The sequence below is a fragment of the Lolium perenne genome, chromosome 4, assembly GCF_019359855.2.
Source record: "Lolium perenne isolate Kyuss_39 chromosome 4, Kyuss_2.0, whole genome shotgun sequence".
NCBI lineage: Eukaryota > Viridiplantae > Streptophyta > Magnoliopsida > Poales > Poaceae > Lolium > Lolium perenne.
The window spans coordinates 273,332,016-273,349,663 of NC_067247.2; positions in this window are offsets into that span (position 1 = coordinate 273,332,016).

The following is a 17,648-nucleotide window of genomic DNA, read 5'->3' on the forward strand; positions in this document are numbered from 1 at the left end:
AAGAAGGGTTCTTAAAACCCTTAGTGTGTTAGCTTGTAATGTGTGTTGTTTGCTATGAATGAATGTATGTTTGTGTCATCATGAAAAGACTTCAAGTTTTAAGCTTTTGAACTTAAAAACAAAACAAGCCATAGAAAATTTCCCTCTTATCTCATGATCACTCTCAATACTCAGATGGCCCCTCCAACTCGCAACACGAATCAAGACGCTATGATGCAGATGTTGCAAGTTATGCTGGAAGATAGAGAAGCAGAAAGAGCTGAAAGACAAGCCAACATTGCAGCACTTCAACAGCTTGCCAACAACAATCAAGGCCACCATGATCATCCAGGATCCAAGCTCAAGAACTTCCAGAATACCAACCTGCCAGTTTTCAGCAAGACTGAGGAACCACTTGATGCAGATGATTGGCTCCAAACTATGGAGAACAATCTAGAAGTAGCTGGAGTGGAAGAGAATGAGAAAGTGCTGTTTGCCACGCACTACTTAGCAGGACCAGCAAGAGCTTGGTGGACAAGCACCCGTGCCATGAACGCGGGACAGTTTATCACTTGGACAGATTTCAAGCTCAAATTCAGCAAGTACCATGTGCCCCCGGGTCTGATAAAGAAGATGAGAGATGAGTGTTCCGTGAACTGAAGCAAGGCCGGATGTCCGTGGTGGAATACCGCGACAAGTTTCTCACACTGTCAAGGTACGCCCCGGATGAGACCGACACTACTGAGAAGAGGAAGGAAAGGTTCCTGAACGGACTGCATGATGAGATGCAGACTGTGTTGATCAACATCCCCTTTGCCGACCTCGAAGCCCTCGTTGACTCTGCCATCCAGATGGAGGGCAAACTGCACCAAGCCAGCGAGAACCGCAAGCGCCGCATGATGAACCAGAGTGGGCCTAGCAATGCCCCAAGGTATCGCCCCAACTCAGGCGGAGGCTTCAGGACCAACAAGCCCAATGCACAGATGTCACGTCCGGTTTATCAGAACCGGAGTGGAGGAAACCCCAGGCCAGGAGGCCACTACAACAACAACCCCAACAACAACTTCAACCGCGCTCCGCCGAGAGCCCCCAACCACAACAATAGCAACAACAACACCAACACCACACCAAGGACCGGGAGCAATGCAATCCCCGTCGCGAACAAGCAGGACAAGACCACCATCACTTGCTATGAGTGTGGTGAAGTGGGGCATTACTCCAATGAGTGTCCCAAGAGGCTCGCCAAGCTCGCAGGCAACCCCGCACCACCAGCTCAGCAGCAACGCCGTGTCTCCACCGGCAAGAAGTTCACCCCCAACAACCCGAACAACCGCGGAGGTCGCCTCTACCACATGAATGCTGAGGAAGCCCAGGAAGCACCTGACGTGGTGCTGGGTATGTTCTCTGTTAACTCAATACCAGCAAGAGTGTTGTTTGATTCTGGAGCATCGCATTCGTTCGTTACCGAAGATTTTGTGTGCACTAGTAAGATTCAACCAATCAGCTTGAAACATGTCATGGTAGTTCAAATACCTGGATCAACAACTAAAGCTAGAAAATTTTGCAAAGATGTAACCATCAGAATCCATGAAATAGACTTTTATGCAAACTTGATTGTTCTGGGAACAAAAGGATTGGAAGTAGTCCTGGGTATGGATTGGATGGCGAAACATCATGGATTGATAGACTGCGCCAAGAAGGCCATCACCATGACAAGTAGCACCGGAATAATAATAGAACACTTATCTGAAAAACTACCCAGAAAATTCACCTGCAACCAAAGTGTAGCCAAGCCAACTCTGGATCAAATCAGGGTCGTCTGTCGATACCCTGATGTGTTTTCGGATGATCTACCCGGTATGCCCCCGGACCGGGATATCGAGTTTATCATCGAGTTAATCCCAGGAACAGGACCCATAGCCCAGAGAGCCTATAGCATGAACCCCGCAGAGTTAATGGAACTGAAGAAGCAACTGGATGATATGCTGTACAAAGGTCTGATTCGACCAAGTGCGTCGCCTTGGAGATCACCAGTTTTGTTTGTGGATAAAAAGGATGGTGCCACTCGTTTGGTTACGGATTATCGTAAGCTTAACGATGTCACCATCAAGAACAAATATCCCTTGCCAAAGATAGAAGACCTGTTTGACCAGCTAACCGGTGCCCAAGTATTCTCAAAGATTGATCTGAGGACAGGTTACCATCAACTGAAGATTCGAGCAACAGATATTCCAAAGACTGCCTTTACCACCAGATACGGACTGTATGAGTACAATGTCATGTCCTTTGGACTGACCAATGCCCCCGCTTATTTCATGAACCTCATGAATAAAATCTTTATGGAATTCCTGGATAAGTTTGTCCTTGTCTTCATCGACGACATTCTTATCTACTCCAAATCAGAAGAAGAACATGAGCAACATTTGGAAGTGGTCTTAGAAACCCTTAGACAGCATCAGTTGTACGCCAAATTTAGCAAATGTGAGTTTTGGTTGAGAGAAGTGGGATTCCTGGGACACATCTTGTCTGCAGGAGGAATTGCTGTAGATCCCGCAAAAATCAAAACTGTTGAGGAATGGAAAGCCCCAACCACCCAGACTGAAGTCCGAGCATTTCTAGGATTGGCGGGATATTACCGCCGATTCGTTGAAGGATTTTCAAGCATCGCAAGACCAATGACTCAACTACTGAAGAAGGACCGGAAATTTGACTGGAATGACAAATGTGAAGAAAGCTTTCAACTACTCAAGCTCAGATTAACCACAGCCCCAATATTGATCATGCCCGATGTCACCAAGCCATTTGATGTCTATTGTGATGCATCCAAGACTGGTCTTGGATGCGTGTTGATGCAAGAAGGCAAAGTGATATCCTACCTATCAAGGCAACTGAAGCAACATGAACAGAACTATCCAACTCATGACTTGGAGTTAGCAGCCATAGTGTTAGCCCTGAAGGTTTGGCGTCATTACCTCATGGGTAATCGATGCGAGATATATTCAGATCACAAGAGCCTGAAGTACATTTTCACCCAGAAGGAGCTGAACATGAGACAGCGCAGATGGATTGAATTAATCAAGGATTACGACATGGAAATTCACTACCACCCCGACAAGGCCAATGTGGTAGCGGATGCCTTGAGCAGACTGCCGTGTCAGTTGAACTCCATGATTGCAATAGAGCAACCAAGCCTGTACCAAGAGTTTGAACAATTCAGACTAGAGCTAGTGAGCGAAGGATTCCTCGCCAGCATTGAGCTCCAACCCACTTTGATGAGCCAGATAAAGGAAGCCCAGAAGGGAAATGCCAGCATTGACGGAATCAAGAACCAAATAGCTGCAGAAAAGGCACCAGGATTCACCGTAGACGAAGCCGGAGTTCTTTGGTACAAAGAACGTCTCTGCGTACCATCGGACTCTGACTTGAAACAAGTCATTCTGCAAGAAGCCCATGACACCCTTTATTCAATCCACCCCGGAGGTACCAAGATGTACCAAGACCTGAAAGAACAATTCTGGTGGCACGGAATGAAGCGAGAGATAGGAAGCTACATCGCCAAGTGTGATATCTGTCAGCGAGTCAAAGCAGAACATCAACGACCCGCAGGACTGTTGCAACCCTTACAGATTCCGGAGTGGAAATGGGATTCTGTCGGTATGGACTTTATCACAGGATTGCCCAAATCTAGCAGAGGAAATGACTCCATTTGGGTAGTCATCGATAGGTTGACCAAGGTTGCACATTTCATCCCTGTCAAGAACACATACCAAGGCCCAAAGCTTGCAGAGTTATACATCTCCAGAATAGTCAGCCTGCACGGAACCCCGAAGTCAATTGTGTCAGATAGAGGATCACAATTCACCTCAAGATTCTGGCAGAAAGTGCATGAAGGACTAGGAACCCGTCTGAATTTCAGCACCACTTATCACCCGCAGACTGACGGACAGACCGAGAGAGTCAACCAGATACTAGAAGATATGTTAAGAGCCTGTGTGCTAGAGTATGGATCCAAATGGGAAGACTGCCTACCATATGCAGAATTCTCCTACAACAATAGCTATCAAGCCAGCTTACAGATGGCCCCCTTTGAAGCCCTGTATGGAAGGAAATGCCGTACCCCCCTGAACTGGTCGGAAGTCGGAGATAGTCAAGTCTTCGGCCCCGATGTTCTCCGCGAAGCCGAAGAGAAGGTGCACAAGATCCGCGAGTACCTCAAGACCGCCCAGTCAAGACAGAAGAGCTACGCCGACAAGAGACGTCGAGAGATGACATTCGAGATCGGAGACTTTGTGTATCTCAAAGTCTCACCCCTCAAAGGAATGCAGAGATTCCAACTCAAAGGAAAGCTCGCCCCCAGATATGTCGGACCATTCAAGATTCTGAGTCGCCGAGGAGAAGTCTCATATCAGTTGGAACTGCCCGAAGAAATGTCCGCCGTACACAATGTGTTTCACATCTCACTGCTTCGGAAGTGCCTAGAAGTGCCTGAGAAGACCGAAGTATTCAAGAACATCGACCACAGAGCCATTGATATCAACAAGGACCTAACCTACCGCGAAGTGCCGATTCGCATCCTTGAAGAAGCTTTCAGGACCACCCGCACCAGAAGTATCAAGTTCCTGAAAATACAATGGAGTAATCACACCGAAGAAGAAGCAACTTGGGAACGCGAGGAAGACATGAAGAAGGAATACCCAGATCTCTTTAGTACCTAGTTTTCTCTAGATCTCGGGACGAGATCTTTTGTAAGGGGGAAGGGTTTGTAACATCCCAAGTTTCAATAAAATGAACAAGAGAGAGAATTCAAGAATCCAAAATTTAGAACCAACAAAAACTTTTTCTCATCATATAGGACTATGCATATTAGCTCACCTTATGAATTTATTTGAGTGTGCTTTTGCCATGATGCCTGTTTGTGTGTTACTCTCTTTCTAAAACCCTAGCAATGATCACTTGATCACCCATAGCCAAATAAAAATAAAATAGAAAAGGAATTCTAAAAATCCCCTTCACCCTCACATAAGGCCTATGCCATTTTTACAAATCTTGATCTAGGCCAAATTGGTTTGCACCATTACTTGTAAATGGTTACTAAACACTTAGTAACACCTTTGAAATCAAGCCAACTCAATTCAAATCAAATTTGAATCAAAATGGAGCTCACATGTGATTATGGTCATATGTGCCATTTTTACCCTGATGCCCACTTTGAGCCCCTGGATTTTCACTTTTCACTTCTACACTTGGTCAAACCTTTTCACCTCATCCAAGACAACATCAAGCACTTCAACTTTGCCCAAAGCCACCACCCCAAATTCATCACCAATTTCAAATGGCAAGCAGGCAAAGTCAGGACTTTGAAACATATGTAAGATCATATGCAAAATGTGATTTTGCATCTCAATTCCATTTTGACCACCACCACCACCAAAATGCTCCACTTAATATATGATTACAACCCACCAAAAAGAAATTCAAAATTCAAATTTTTTTCTCTTTCGGGCATTTGATCGAACAGCTTGCAGGCAGGGTGAAAAATTGAGCCCATACTCCATTTTTACTTTGGACTTGGTCCAACCTTGCCCTCTCTGCACTTCTGGAGAACCCTCTCACCTCACCACATCAGTTCCACCACTTGCACTGGCCATGGTTTGATTTAATCAACCAAACCTTGCCATGCCGTGGCATGGCATGTCCACCTCATGCCATCTCCTCACCTGGTCGATTCCAGCATGCACCACCATGTCTGGCAGCTCCCTCTCACCTCCCTGGACACGCTCATGCCATCCCTTGACCGAGACCGAGCTCGCACGCGTCAGCACACGAGCGCCCAGACACGCCCAGGACTCGCCCATGCTGCGCCAGAGCGCGCATGGCGTTCACCCTGGACGCACCAGAGCGTGACGACGCCCCGCGTCCTCGCATCACCTCGACCCCTCCTCTCAGCACCAGTCGATGCACGACGGCTCACTGGACCGCCTGGACACGCTCACTGGCCCGCGGGAACGCCAGGCGCGACGACCACGACGACGAGCTTCCGCCACGGTGACGCACACTCCCGTCAAGCTCACCGTCGCCTCAGAGCCTCGTTTTCCCCACCATCAAGCGCGTCAGCCTCGCCAGGACACCAGTAACACGATGCGCCCATCCCTTGCCTCTTCGCCGCCCTGGAACGACGACGACGACGACGACCCTAGCCGGGCGCCACAGCCACCTCCCGCCGCTATAAAAGGGGAGCCCCTCCCACTGAACTGAGCACGCCAACACCTTCCCCTCCCTTCACTGAACAATCTCCCCACCTCAATTGAGCACCACCTCGCCGGAGCTGCTCGAATCGCAAGCTCAAGTCCGCCGGAGCCCGCGGAAGCTCTGCTTCGATTGGCGCATCCCCGAGCGCCGCCGCTGCTCCCAGGGCTTCCTCATCTACTACATCTTCTCCACGCCTACTGCCAGACCCCTGCAACGGCCTGGTACTCCCTCCAACCCCCTAGGCCCGCCGCCAGGGAGCTCGCCGCTCGCCGGAGACGACGACGTCTGTCGTTCGTCCGATCCCTTTCTAATCCAACCGCTCACATTTCACCGTACCGCTTCGGGCGTTAAGTCCCACTGACGCGTGGCCCCCACGCTGTCAGGCGGCCCGCTGCGCTGGATGCAGTACTGGGCCGGCCCAAGTTCTTTTCCCGCGCGAGCCCACGGTTTGAATTCAAAATTTGAAAATAGAAAAATACCCTAATCTGATGCAAACTTTGAAATTTCAATAGGAACAAATCTACTGGGCCAAATTTTACAAACTTTATATTTTTGGAAACCTTAGGAAATTATCTACACAATGCCACTGGATAGAACCCTAGATCTATTGTAGAATTAAAATGACAAAATAAACAAGGCAGGAACTTTTCTGTCTTATAATAATTCTTAAAAATCAACCATAAATACTTTTCAGTAAATTCCACCTCCAATAATTCACATTTCACTTATACTAATTGTTTCTACAAAAATATGCCATGCCTACTTTGAATGATCATGGCTTAGTTGTTTTCAATGCCTTTATGGCTATTTCTAGTCAAAGGTATTGTCCAAAACTATTAAGGAATCTTATGAGGGAGTTTCTCTCATTTAAATCTTGTCACCACCAATTCCAAATGAAGTGGAGACTCTGGTCATTTAGGTCCCATAGGAATTGTTGGTGATATTAAATCTTTGATATGCTAGAATTAAATGGTATGAGATGCTCACCTCATTTAAATCATTTTCTCCAAATGATAAGTGTGAAGAGGTTGACTTGGGTCAACCTAGGTCACATATTATGCATAAGAGAAATTAAATCTTAATAAGATAATGAGAGGAAATTATTTCTCTGATTAATTCAAAGTAACATTTAAGATTAGTATGAGAGGAAATTATTTTTCTTAATTAATAAGAAAAACACATCCACCAACATAATAGTAATATGTGATGCTAGTTCAAGTGTGTGAACCATGTTTGTGCCTAGTTTAGTAAATTAGTTTGGTGTGATGATTGTGTACTCCGTATTCGTATTTTAGACGCTAGTACCGAGGAATACGAGGAGGAGGAGGAGGTCTACTTCCAAGAAGAAGAAGACCACTTTGACCAGTTTCCCAACCAAGGCAAGATAATACTCTTGCAAAGTGCAAAGCTCACCATGAGCAAAGCATTACCCCATTTACTTTATGCTTATGATCCTATTTCCCAGTTTTACTCTACCAGCTTTATTTACTTTTGTTTTATCAAAGTACTTTTTGGTTTAGGATTTACCTGGTTAGTATTGAGATAGTACAAGAGTATCAAACTTAGCCTAGAAGCAAAGCAAATACTTAGCACCCCTCACACCTAGTTGCTAGTGCTAAACTTAAAATGACTACTCTAGATGGGAACATGTGTTTATGAAATGATGATGGTGAAAACCTTGGAATGATGAATCATTTCCATTGAAAGATTTTGAAGGTGAATATGACTTGAAATTGACTTGGTGATTTTTGGCTAAAAACTGATGATTGAGTTGGATGCGATACCATTCCAATTTTTAAGTACCCCCACAATACCTGATTATGGGTAGGGCTTAGCTGGAAATTTATGTGCCTTAGTATGGGTTCCCTCTGAACACACATCATAGGGGTTATGCTTGAGGCTGCCTCCGTTGTTGAGAAATGATGTGAACTGATGGTGAATTGTACGGCCAAGCCCTGTGCAGTTCCCGGGTTAACAGTTGGTTTTCACCGGGAGGCCAAGCTCATGGGGAGAGGTGCCTATACTAGGGTGTGTAAGTGAAAGGTTAACGGTTGATGATCCGCGTACTGAGTTACGATTATTCGGGGTTTTATCCCTGACGGATGTAATCAAATGTTGTGGCACAAGTGTGTGACCTCTGCAGAGGGTAGAACTATTCGAATAGCCGCGTCCGCGGATATGGACAATTGGAAAGGCCATTCTGTTTCCGTCATCAGAATTTATATCTATGTGACTGGTGTTTTGAACTTGAACTTGAAAGGTGACTTGGAATTTGAATCACAACTGAGTTGTGGGAATGACACTAATGTTCCCACTTGAGTTAGTTAGCACTTGGGGAGTTGTTTACAAAACTGTTTATCAAATAAAATTGGCTTTAAGCAAATAAACTTAGAGCTTAGAACACCCTCAGTAGTGATGTAGTACTTACTTTAGTATTAGATTGCGAGTACTTAAAGTACTCACGGCTTTGTCCCTGGCTATTCAAATGGCCAGACTATGAAGCCGAGCAGCAGTACGAGGATGACGATCAGCAGGACGTCTACCACAACTAGGAGCTTCTAACGTCAAGCGTTGGCCTGTGGACTAGAGAGTCCTTGTATCTTACGCTTCCGCTATGAACTTGTGTTTGTTCGTTGATCATTAGATCAACTATTTGTGTAATATGGATCATGTGATTCCAAGTTGTAAGACATTATGGTTTGTAATGAATGATGACTGTGATACTTAACTATTATGCCTCGCAACAACTATTTCCTGGGATTGCGATGTATGACATAATAGGCATCCGGACTTTAAAAATCCGGGTGTTGACAGAAACCGCCCGTGTTAGTTCCGCCCCAGCAAGACATGCCATTCTATATTTACCTGTCAGTAGCCGATACTTCTATCGCCTCAGTGGTGGTGCAAATCTATGATGGCATGGAAAGAGTTGCTTTCTACCTCAGCAGAAGGATGTTGGATGCAGAGACGAGGTACCCGGAGATCGAGAAGTTGTGCCTCTGCCTATCTTTTACCTGCACCAAGCTTCGTCACATCTTTTTGACGGCAGAAATCGTCATCATTTGCAAATCGGACGTCATCAAGCACATGCTGTCGGCTCCTGTTCTGAAAGGCCGACTCGGTAAATGGATGTTTGCATTATCGGAGTTGGATCTCCGGTATCAACCTGCGAAAGCAGTCAAAGTACATGCCCTGGCCGATCTGATCGCTGAGCGAATCAACACTAATATAGCAGCACTGTCTATACGTGCATGGGCCATGTTCTTCGATGGATCGGTTTGCGATGATGGTTGCGGCATCGGCATCCTACTCGTGTCGCCCCGGGGGGCAACCTACACCTTCTCCATCAGGCTATCTACCCCTTGCACCAATAATGTTGCTGAGTATGAAGCAGTACGTAAGGGGATGGAGTTGCTAATTGAAGCTGGGGCAGAAGCAGTAGAACACTTTGGAGACTCAAAGTTGGTGATCTCCCAGCTCACGGATGAGTACAAGTGTGAGAGCGAGTCGCTCTTCCCGTTATGGATGCATTGCCGCGAGCTGATGACACAGTTCAGGTACATAAACTTCAACTGGGTCCCGAGGTCGCAGAATACGGAGGCGAACGATCTCGCATAGATGGCGTCAGGCTATAAGGAGACAGTAGAAGGCGCCGATGTCCAGATACATTTCATGGAGCCACATGATTGGAGAGCCGATATCTTCAATTATTTGAAAGATCCGGCTCGGGGGGCACCTAAACGGATAAGGTACAAGGCTATGAAGTATGTCCTTATTGGGGATGACATGTTCTACAGGACCTTGGAAGGGTTACTTCTCAAATGTTTGGGAACAGCCGAGGCAAATCGGCTCTTACACGAGGTACATGAAGGCGCTTGTGGAACTCACCAATCGGCTCATAAGATGAAGTGGCTGATCAGGCGATCGGGATTTTATTGGCCCACCATGCTCGAAGATTGTTTCAAGTACTATAAAGGGTGTCAAGCATGTCAGAAGTTTGGGAGCATTCAGATGGTACCCGCATCAGCAATGAATCCCATCATCAAACCTTGGCCATTCCGAGGTTGGGGCATGGATATGATCGGCAAGATTCATCCTGCGTCGATCAAAGGCCATGGATGGGTTCTGGCCATTACAGATTACTTCACTAAATGGGTGGAGGCCATCCCGATGAAATTAGTAGCATCGAAAGATGTCATCAGTTTCGTGTTGGAGCATGTCATTCATAGATTCGGGATTCCCCAGACTATCACGACCGATGGAGGTTCGATCTTCGTGTCTAAGGAGTTTAGAAAATTCTGTGAAGATATGGGAATCAAGCTGATCCGATCATCTCCATACTATGCTCAAGCAAATGGGCAGGCTGAAGCATCCAACAAGAGTCTGATCAAGCTGATTAAGAGAAAAATCGACGAGCATCCTAGACGTTGGCACGAGGTATTGTCAGAAGCACTGTGGGCTTATCGCATGTCGTGTCACGGAGCAATAAAAACCTCGCCATATCATCTGGTCTATGGACAAGAAGTTGTGCTGCCCTGGGAAATCAAGGCTGGGTCGAGACGGATTACGTTTCAGAATGATTTAACTACTGAAGAATATGCAGCCCTGATGAGTGACAGCATTGAGGATGTAACGGAACTCAGACTATGGTCGCTTGAGAAAATCAAGGAGAATAAAGCCAAGGTGGCTCGCGCATATAATAAGAAGGTGAAACCAAAGGAGTTCCAAGTTGGTGATCTGGTATGGGAAGCTGTATTGCCGTTGGGGACTAAGGATAAAGTGTATGGTAAATGGTCTCCAAATTGGCATGGCCCGTACAAAGTTGACCAAGTTTTGAAGGGTAATGCATACATGCTCGAGCAGTTGGATGGCGTGAAGTTCCCAGTGACTGTCAATGGCCAGCATCTCAAGAAGTATTTCCTAAGTATGTGGGATGATGGGCAGTGAGATACGGGGGCCGATTATTAAATCGGCCAGTAAATTTTTTTTTCATCAACTGGAGCAGTGGAATATGGGGGCCGATGTATGAAATCGGCCGATAAAAGGAAATATATGTGCAAGGCAAGAGCCGATGCACGGTCATCGACTTGAGAACAAAACAGCCGATGTACAGCCATCGACTTTAGAGTTACAAAGTTTTATGGTCAGATATCAAATTACAGTCTGAATTTGAGGAGTGTTTGCTTGGATGACTGTCTAATTTGGTATTTGAGTTTGGCCTCATGGGCGTTTGAGGGGAAAAGACCGATACGTTGCTATCGGTTCTTGGTGCGGCAATCGGAAGACTTGAAATTGGATAAATGGAGAATCAAATTGGAAGAACAATTTTCATTGATTCAAGGGAATGACTTTACAAGAAAGAGCCGATGGCTCTCAAAAGGATCATCTGATGCCTAATGCACTACTACTACTAGCCCTATACTACTCCCTAATCTAAGGGCCGTCGCTGCCCTCGTCGTCGCCATCGTAGCTGCCATCAGCGCTGCTACCGGCGGGCTCCTCGTCGCTGCTGATGAAGCCACCAGCGGGGGCTTCATCCTCCTCGTCATCGTCGTCGTCATCGTCATCCGACCAGGCCCAGCCACGGAAGCGCTTGGCCGGTGGGTACCCCGCGGAGGAGGAGGAGTCTTCATCCGTCTCCTCCGCCTCTTCTTCCTCCTCGTCGGAGGAGAAGTCCGCCTCCCATGAGAGGAGGTCATCGTCGCTCGCCGCCTCCAGCTCCCCGTCGATGAGGAACCGGAGGTCTTCTTCCCCGTCGGTGAGGGGCTCGTCGTCCTCCGACTCGATGGAGGAATCCCATTCTCTCGCGTCCCAATACTCGGGGGCGAGAGCCTCGTAGATGGCCATCAGATTGACCTCCGGCTCTGGCTCGCTGGAGGAGGAGGAGTCGAAGGAAAGGCCGGAGGAGGCAGAGGAGGAAGAGGAAGACATGGCTGCAGAGAGGGCTTTTTGCCGATGGCAAGTACAGAGCAGGGGAATGGAGAGATGAACTGCTCGATGCGGTTAAATAAAAGGGGATATGGTGGAAATTTAATACTTGAGCAGTTTTCGAGGATGCGGTGCCAAAACTGTCAATTGTGCAGAAGTTGAGAAGACAGGGCATCATGATGAAGTATACTGCAATGGTTCTGCTCTGCTCCGACGTGACTCTACGAAGAAAAAACAGAGTGGTTTTGAAATTATCATTACCAAAACTAGGGGGGCATGTGTTATCACCGGATTTTGGCCAAATCAGGAGATGGGCCGTAATTGAGATGGGCTTGAAGGATATACACGTGGAGCGTCTCTGAAGCGGCCTTGCACGATAAGTTTGGGCTAGATTGCCCGTGTATCTGTATATTATAGTAGATTGCATCTTAGTTTAGAATCAAAGAGATAGAGTTTAGCTCGTACGCGGTTGGGTTTATTCCCAAGTTAGAAAGTCTACGGACTAAAAATATGTATCTAGGGTTATTGAGAAGGAGGACGATCACGTTCACAACAAATCAATCTAGGCGCATCGCCACCCCTTGTTTCGAGGGTTTCTCCCGGGTAAGCAACATGCTGCCTAGATCGCATCTTGCGATCTAGGCAGTATCAGTTTATTCGTTAATGGTGTTGTTCGTGCTGAAGCCTTTTTGATGGCGAGCAACACCCTTATTTTAGGTGTTTTGGGGCTGACGTCGATGCTTTCACGATGTACTTATTTAGCTACGCTGCCCCTCGATATCTAGCTGCCCTTACACCTATTTTAGGTGTAAGGGCAGCATCTTGCTTGATCTTTATTTAGTAGATCTAATCCGTTATAGTTGCTCCTTGTTCTTCAAGGATTGGTTTGATATCCGTATGGTTAGGCCTTATAAATGGGTTGAACGATCCGGTAGTGCGTAAGGTGTGGTTTATTAAGCTCTAGAGGGATTGTTCCGGGGATCAACTTCACGTTGGTTTTTAGGCCTCTTTAGGGCTGGTTTTCCATTATCTTACGTATCTGTTAGGCTCAACTACGCATAGGATGTTCCGATTATACGGTGAAAACCCTAGACTATCATAGATTAGTTTAGCTTGATATTGATAAAGCATGTTCCCCATGTCCTTATAAATCTAACATGAACCATGGGGCAATCGGCTCTTTGAGCCGATCCACAGAACAACTTAAGAGCCGATCGGGGCTCGTATTTAATGTTTACGTGTTTGCCATGCAGGAAACTAGTCGAAGCAATCCATCACCTTCCTGACCAGGTATAGGTCAGGTGGCACGCCCTCGTAAGCACCAGGACGTGTGCCAGAAGGCATTGCGGGCCGTCGCCCGAGGGACCAGGGTCCACCGCAATCCTGGGAGCCTCCCGGCTCTACGGTGTTGCCCGTCGATACTCGCCGGTGGGTTTTTGACCGCAACAGATAGCTTCTAGACTTGCCACTAACCGTGAGAAGGGCAGAATTTGTGGAGGTCTCATCGCCTCTCGTTTATTAGCTATGCATGGTGTAGAATCTCACCATCTTGATATTCAGCTTTCCATAGAAAAACTTGATATAGTCTCCATGATTAAACATGAATTTGTTTCTGATTCGTCTAACTTGAGTAACCTATTTTACAAGATAACATTTTATAAGAAAACTTGGAGGACAACTAAGAAAACTGAAAAACTAGTAGGATTGCCTACACCTGTTCTGTTTAACCTTGATTGCAGGAAGAATTGGTCAGTCACAGAAGGTGAACTGAATGCATACTTGGAGGGAGATGGCCATCGTGCAAGAGACAACACGGAGGAGGCCGAGGAACACCTCGATTCATCATCCGATGCAGCAAGTTCTTCGCATCAAAATTACGGTCATACGGAGCCTCCACGTTATTCTTCTGCACAAGGACCTTATTATGATCACGCCATGTACGATTCGCCGGCATGGAACCCTGACCCTCGCTGGGATTGATCTCCACTTAGGCCAAAAGCCTAAGCTTGGGGGGAGGTATACCGGCATCACTCGTTCTTTGCATATTATGGTTGCTGGATACCTGTATATACTTGTTTAGTTTCTTTGAGTGGTTTTCTAATGAGAGGAAGATGATATTTGGCGAAGTACTGCCTGAAAACAGATTCCGGACTGTTACTAAAAAAATTTGTGCGCACAGCCAGAACGTTATTTTGAGATGCCAATTTTTGTGCATGTTCCCCAGGTTGTTATCTAACTTTCATTAGTTGAACACTTTTCGAACTGAGCAATGGAAGATTTTTGTAAAAATCGATTTCTGTACTGCTGTCAAGTTTTGGCAGATTTCTGCCATCTTGCTTTTCTGTGTTTCTTCTAGTTTTCATTCTCTTGTTTTTGTTTTGTTTCTTTCCTAAAACACAAAAAGACCAAAAATATTTCTGTTGTTTCTCTTTACCATTTGTTATTTTGGTTTCTTGCTTTCATCTTGCTTTATTTGCTAACGTTGGTTTGCTATAAGAAAATCCAAAAAGATTTTGCTTTGTTTGCTTGTTTCCTTTTGTTCTTGTTCCCAATTCGAAAACACCAAAAATATTTTCTGTTCTTCTTTGGTCTTGTAAAGTTCTTTATGAGTTCAATGGTCTTCGGTGGCTGGAGCGTGGTTTTCATTCCATATTATTCAAGCTATACAAGTGAAAAAGCAATAATGACGATCTACGACAATTTGATTGTGGTGAGAGGCTGGTATGAACTCTATTTGTTTTCATTTTTGTACATATACTCATCCATGTGAGAATGCTTAGTTGGTTAATGTGAGGTATATGTCATTTAAGAAAGTCTAGTAGTTCATGATCTCTCATGTTTAGCTCCAATTTATTAATATGAGTAGCATGTCATGGATGTTTACTTGCATTGTTTTATTCATAAATAGGTATGATATTGTGGTATCCTCCTCTGAATAATTCTCTTGAATCAACTTGGCACATGCTCACGCATGCATATGACTGAACAAAATGTCAATTAAGCCTCGATGATTTGCTTTACCTCAGAGTTCTTGTATCACTTTTATGCCTCCGTTAATTTATTTTTGTCGCAAGCATGATTATGACAGTTACTGCTATCTTGATTGTCGCTTCCTAGTCTATTGCTAGCCTTCACTTGTACTGAGCGGGAACGCTGCTCGTGCCTCCAAACACATGAAAACCAAGTTATTCCAGAGTGTCCACCATAAATACATATGCATGGCATTTCAAACCATTCCAAGTAAATTCTCATGTGCTACCTTTAAAACCTTCAAAATGCTTCTCAATTTGTGTTAATGTTTTATAGCTCATGAGGAAATGTGTGGTGTTTATCTTTCAATCTTGTCATTTACTCTTGATGGACTTTCATATGGACTAGTGGCACATCCGCTTATCCAATAATTTTGCAAAAAGAGCTGGCAACGGGGTTCCCAGCCCCAATTAATCAACTTTCATTAATAACTCTCTTCACATGTTTTGCCCTGATTTATCAGTAAGCAACTTAAATTGCAAATAGACACTCCTCCATGGTATGTGATTGATGGAAGGCACCCGAGGATTCGGTTAGCCATGGCTTGTGTAAGCAAAGGTTGGGGGAGTGTCACCCATAATAAAACTAAAATACGTGTGTAAACAAAAGAGAAGAGGGATGATCTACCTTGCTGGTAGAGATAACGTCCTTCATGGGAGCCGCTCTTGAAAGTCTGGTATAATATGCTTGTCCCAAAATGTGATTAATTGTGGTATAACTTTGATGCTTTTATCTTTGATAATCTTTACTTCCAGTCTTCTCATGAACCTCAAAGGTGCCCAAGCATTTATGTTTTGCTGTACAAACACGGGCAAGCGAGATACCACTTTATCATATCCTTTCATGAACATTGCATTCCTGCTGATAGACATGATTCATGATGCTTTTTATTAATTTGTTGGTACCTTTTCCATGATTGATATAGCTATTAGATGATTTTATTTGCATGTATCTTATTATGAATTGCTTAAGTACTTGCCATATCATGAGAATATTTACATCATATGAGCAAATGTGTTCGTGAAAGTTCTTTTATCGCACTCAGTTGTTAACTGAATTGCTTGAGGACAAGCAATAAGCTAAGCTTGGGGGGAGTTGATACGTCCAAAACGTATATACTTTCCCGAACACTTTTGCTATTGTTTTGCCTCTAATTTGTGTATTTTGGATACAACTAACACGGACTAACGCTGTTTTCAGCAGAACTGCTCTGGTGTCTCGTTTTTGTGCAGAAATCCAACTTTCAGGAAAATCCTCGGAATTTATGCGGAAGGTCCTATTTTCCCAGAATATTGGCGGAGCCAGAAGGGCAAGCCAGGTGGGGGTCCGAGGGCCCCACACGCTAGGCCGGCGCGGCCCAGGAGGGGGGCGCACGGCCCTAGTGTGTGGCGGCCTCGGCTGGCCCCCGACGCCCTCCTTCGGACTACTTATTGCCTTCGACCTAAAAACGCACGGGGGAGAGTCGAAGCCGCCAGAAACCATCCAGTACGCCGCCACCGTCGCGAAACTCCGTCTCGGGACCAGAAACTCCGTTCTGGCACCTCGCCGGGACGGGGAATTGGAGGAGATCATCACCGCCATCATCACCGACGCCTCTCCATCGACCAGCCTTGCTTCCCCCATCCATGTGTGAGTAATTCCCCCGCTGTAGGCTGAAGGGGATGGTAGGGATTGGATGAGATTGGTCATGTAATAGTCATAAGATTGTTAGGGCATGGTGCCTAGTATCCGTAGATGTTACTTTTATGATATTGTTGCAACTTGTTATGCTTAATGCTTGTCACTAGGGCCCGAGTGCCATGATCTCAGATCTGAACATGTTATTGATTCATGAAGATATTCGTTGTTTATGATCTTACCTGCAAGTTGTATACACATGTTCTTGTCCGAACCCGAGGCCCCAAAGTGACAGAAATTGGGACAACCGGAGGGGAAGGCGGTGATGTGAGGATCACATGTGTTCACGGAGTGTTAATGCTTTGCTCCGGTACTCTATTAAAAGGAGTACCTTAATATCCAGTAGATTCCCTAGAGGCCCGGCTGCCACCGGCTGGTAGGACAAAAGATGTTGTGCAAGTTTCTCATTGCGAGCACGTACGACTAAATATGGAACACATGCCTATTGATTGATTAGTACTTGGATACCGTTTTATTATTATCTGCAAATGCCCCTGCTTTGATTGTTACATGAGTTTCTCTCATCCATGCAACGCCCGTTCATCCATCCCTGTGCCTACAGTATTTTAATCCTACTGTTTACTATAATTACTACTGCTGTCTTTGTTACTCTGCTGCTGTTATTTCACTACTGCTACTACTATAAAACTGTTACTACTGATAAACTCTTGCGAGCAAGTCTGTTTCCAGGTGCAGCTGAATTGACAACTCCGCTGTTAAGGCTTTCAAGTATTCTTTGTCTCCCCTTGTGTCGAATCAATAAATTGGGTTTTACTTCCCTCAAA